We start from the raw sequence: 5,143 nt of genomic DNA, 5'->3' as shown, positions 1-5,143 counted from the left end.
AAAGGCAGCCAGGCCCCCCAGCCATACAACATTAACAAGAGTGACATGAAATATACAATGACAATAAAAACCATAATAATACCTAAAATCCATAATACCAAACGTACCAATCTTTAAAAACATTGACACTGGACGAGTTAATGACATGGTTCAGTAAACTCTTCCACAAGGTGACAATTCTGTTGCTAAAAAAAATCTTTCTGATGTTCAATCTTGACCTAATAACCTTTAACAGAGTCAAGTGGCCTCTCAGAGCAGTGTAATCTGTAAACTGGAAAAATTGATTCTCATCAGCATTTTCGTGGCAGTTTAATACTTTATAAGCTTCAATAACTTTCTCAAAGTCTGGGGACTTGAGCCACACTTGCACACAATAAACACAAAAACAGGCTTCTTGTCAAAACTTACTAATTTGTTCAAAAATATTGGTCCAATCACCTTGCTGTTTTCAAGACATGAATCATCTTGAAAAAATTAATAAGTACACCAAAAGGACCAGAGAGGCTGCTCCCCTTTTATTATATAGATGGTCTTTACAAGATGATATTGTTAACAATTAATTATGAACTATTTAAAAAAATTGTGCTAAATTTAATCTTGTTTTCTGGGCTCACTAACTGAATCCACACTTTTCAGTTAATGGATTTTCCAACTTTACCGCCTACATGAATCCAGCATTAAACACCATGCAAACAATAGATGCAACCTCAAAAACAAGTTTTTTGTCTGTTTGCTTTTTTTGTCTGATTTTGTGGTGAATAACACTTACGTAAAATGTATTTGTCAAGAAAAAGTTTTGGTGAGTTACATGCACTGAATTCCATGTATGCAACATTTGAACCACTCTGAACATATTCCTCCTTTCTTTATTTCCTAGCAGAAATAATAAACAATCATCAATGACAGAAAGCCAATGAAACAAATCTTTTGTTTGTGTCTGTTTTACGCTCAGAAAGAAGCATAGAACAGAAAACTTCATGAGACCGAAGACTTCAGAAACACATTTGTGAAGTGAAAGACGACAGAAATGATTGAAAAGCCACCGAAAGCCATCTGAATCTTCCGAATGGTGGAAGAGCTGGGCATGTCACAACATGTCCTGTGAGGCTTCAACACGGTGGCGCTTTTGCTGCGCCATCAGCTTCGTGCCAAAGCCATCGGCATAAATTTCGCTGCAACTCTTTTCATGGCAAAATCTTCTGTCACACTGGAATGTGCCAAAAAAGTGCTGATGTCCACCTCTTCCACAATTTCTCGGACAGTCACACGACGGTCCCACATCACCACAGAGTTCACTTTGGAAATGATCTGGTCATTTCTGCATGTTGATGGCCGACCGGAGAGCGGCTCGCTCTCCACCGTTGTGCGGCCGTCTTTAAACCGGTTGTACCGCTCCTTAATCTGTGTGATGCCCATAGGATCGTCACCAAAAGCCGTCTAAAAATCCAAATGGTTTCCACCTGGCTGTCGCCCAGTTTCTGACAAAATTTGATGCAGTCACGCTGCTCCAGTCATTCCGCCATTTCCATTTCCTTACCAGCAAATGACGCAACAGACAGGTGTGAAAAAATTCATGCATGCGCACGAAGGTTCAAGGTTGGCTCATGCAAGCACACGTGTTTCAAATCCATCAGGTTTTTGAAAAAAATAAAAAGGTGGGATACTTTTCTAACAGACCTCGTATATATATATATATATATATATATATATATATATATATATATATATATATATATATATATATATATATATATATATATATATATATATAGTTACAGATTTTTTGGTTTTCACCACTTTCGTCCCTGACTATGTCAATCGTGAGTCACTTTTGTGCAGATTAAAGTCACTAACTGGGACTCCTGTCTTGTTGCAAGAATGAAATGAGAATTGTCCTCCGTTCTGTTCACACAGCTCCAAAATCTGCTAGGCTCTCTGCTGAGTCAAATTAGAACAATAGAGTCCACTCGGAATTAATAAATTCAAAACCCCACTGAAATCATTTGACACCCCTTTCAAAATGTAATACAAACAAACTACAATCGATCAAAATGTTTTTTTTCCTCCCAGAGATATGGAGAGACATTCATGCCAAAATGTCTGAAAGGAAATGCTTTTGACAAAAACTACAGATTTTATTCATTTTTATTTATGTCCAGAAATCAAGGATCCAGTGACCGATTTTGTATTTATTTACTTTAACACTCAATAAAATGTTGTTGACAGAAAACCTGTAATGCCTACTTTTAGTACACAGAAAATTCACAATGAATGGGAAGAAAAGTGTTTGGGGCCAAAAAATAAACATAAAACAGTATTTACATAGATTAGAATACATACTAAGTTAACTATGAGTTGAAAAACAATATCGGATGATAACTATTGTTTTTTTTGTTTATGTTTTTAGTTCAGAGTGACAGCTGCTCACAATGAAAACCATCCTCAACAAAAGAAAATGAGCTGATACAAATCAGTCAGTGATAAATATTGGCAACTTGCAAAGCAATTTTAAATGCAATTATCATTATCATCTGACCTGAAAATCAACAGAGTTATTGTAGTCAGGCCCAAAAATATACATATTTGCTGACATTAGTGTATATGCACATTTTATCACGCTCACAAACTGTGGTTAAAAAAAAAAGAAACTTCTGGTGATCTTGACCCACAAAGTAAATGTGGCTGTTGGAGTCGAGTGATCCAACATACAAGGTCTGTTAGAAAAGTATCCAACCTTTTTATTTTTTTCAAAAACCATATGGATTTGAATCACATGTGATTGCATCAGCCAAGCTTGAACCTTTGTGCGCATGCGTGAGTTTTTTCATGCCTGTCGGTTGCGTCATTCGCCTGTGAGCAGGCTTTGTGTGAGCACTGGTCCACCCCTCTCGTCATTTTTTTATTGCAAATAAATGTCTGAACGATTTGGAGCTTTGCTGCGTTAGTTTTTTCCCAGAAACTATGAGAGACCTCCAGGTGGACACCGTTCAGAAATTTAATATGGCTTTCAGGGATGATTTTATGGGGATTACACAGATTAAGGAGTGATCCAGACGGTTTAAAGACTGCCCACAACTGCTGAGAGCGCACCACGCTCCGAGCGCCGATCGACAGGCTCAAACAACCAGATCATTTCCAACGTGAAGGCTTTGTTGATCCGGGACGTCGTCTGACTTTCACAAAAAGGCAGAAGGCGTGGATATCAGCACTTTTTTGGCACATTCCACTGTTACAGGAGTTTTTTCATGGAAAGAAAAGCGGAGGGATGCACCACGGAGCCGTTCAATAGGCGGCACAAAACCACCTCCGTGTTGGTCTCACAGGACGGCTTTCAGGTGGATTTCAGACGGCTTCCGGTTGCTTTTCAGTCGTGTGATTATCCGAGAAATTGAGCACGAGCTGGACATGCCCCAACATGTGCTGTGAGGCTTCATCACGGCGTTGCTTTGCGCCATGCGGCTCCACCGTGACGCGCGGAATTCCGCTCCTCTTTCCATGACAAAAACTCCTGTAACAGTGGAATGTGCCGTTCATTTCTAAACTGGACGCTGTCTTGATCCGGTATGTCATCTGACTAGCACAGGAATTGTGAAAAGACGTGGACATTAGCACTTTTTCGGCACATTGAGAGAGACGTGCGGTGGAGCCGCATGGCGCAAAGCAATGCCGTGATGAAAGCCTGAAAGCCTGAAAGCCGTCCTGTGAGACCAACATGGAGGTGGTTTTGTGCCGCGTAATGAACGGCTCTATGGCGCGTCCCTCCGCTTTTCTTTCCATGAAAAAAACTCCTGTAACAGTGGAATGTGCCGAAAAAGTGCTGATGTCCACGCCTTCTGCCTTTTTGTGAAAGTCAGACGACGTCCCGGATCAACAAAGCCTTCACGTTGGAAATGATCTGGTTGATTGAGCCTGTAGATCGGCGCTCGGAACGCGGCGTGCTCTCAGCAGTTGTGGGCAGTCTTTAAACTGTCTGGATCACTCCTTAATCTGTGTAATCCCCATAAAATCGTCCCTGAAAGCCATATTAATTTTCCAGACGGTGTCCACCTGGAGGTCTCTCACAGTTTCTGGAAAAAAAATTGATGCAGCAAAGCTCCAAATCGTTCAGACATTTATTCGCAATAAAAAAACGATGAGAGGGGTGGACCAGTGCTCACACAAAGCCTGCTCACAGGCGAATGACGCAACCGACAGGTGTGAAAAAACTCACGCATGCGCACGAAGGTTCAAGCTTGGCTGATGCAATCACACGTGATTCAAATCCATATGGTTTTTGAAAAAATAAAAAGGTCGGATACTTTTCTAACAGACCTCATAATGTACATAAGCAGTTTGTTGACAGGGAGTTACATACAGCAGAAGTGTTCACGGTCACATTAGTAAATAGACGTTTATTCTACTTCGATCATATGTGATGTGAACGTACTCTACAATAAAACATTTAAAAACCCGATGAGTCATTTGTTTATTTAGAACACAAACACTGCTTCTTGCACATGGGTACACAGTGCAAGCAGCTGCGCGATGTGGTTACACATATGGTTACACATCGAAAATAAAAAAAATACATGCCACCTATGGGATTTGAACCTGCACTTTCCAAAAGCCCTGATTGTCAACCAGAAAGTTTACCACTGAGCTACCATCACTGTGCAGTAAAATGTGATGGAAAATGCTTGATATCAAGAATGACATGGATGTATTTAAGAAAAAATAAAACCACACACCATGTAAAAACACCACATTTTATTGAATCCCTCTTATCAAGCGGACAATACAAATATGATCCGTCTGTTCCTCTGTAGATGATCCATGGTCACAGACGTACAGTCATGAAATGACATGAATGAGAAGCAGGGTGCTGTTATCATGTCCATATCTGGTGGCGGCATGTCCAGCTGGCTGTGCGCGCATGTCCTGCCTGAAACGCGTGTCTTGTGGATGGTGCAAGAGAGATAGCGGACATCAGAAATCTCTGTTTGCACTTGTTTGTAAGTGCTTTTTGCATTTACTGTGTTGCCTTAATTTATGTGTTGTGGAAAACATTTAGAATGAATCCACAACACGCACACGGGTGATTCTTTAACTACGGGCACTATTGGGCTTGTAAATGTAATTTCCACCACACCATTGCCTTACAATA

At 40.4% G+C, this 5,143-nt stretch overlaps 1 pseudogene; it reads right to left on the bottom strand.

Annotated features, from left to right (window-relative positions):
* Window positions 1–839: 839 nt before the first annotated feature.
* On the bottom strand, window positions 840–1,043 carry LOC117506120 (annotated as a pseudogene).
* Window positions 1,044–5,143: the final 4,100 nt, after the last annotated feature.

The sequence above is a fragment of the Thalassophryne amazonica genome, unplaced genomic scaffold (assembly GCF_902500255.1).
Source record: "Thalassophryne amazonica unplaced genomic scaffold, fThaAma1.1, whole genome shotgun sequence".
NCBI classification, from domain to species: Eukaryota; Metazoa; Chordata; class Actinopteri; order Batrachoidiformes; family Batrachoididae; genus Thalassophryne; species Thalassophryne amazonica.
This window is presented reverse-complemented; position numbering and strand designations above follow the sequence as displayed.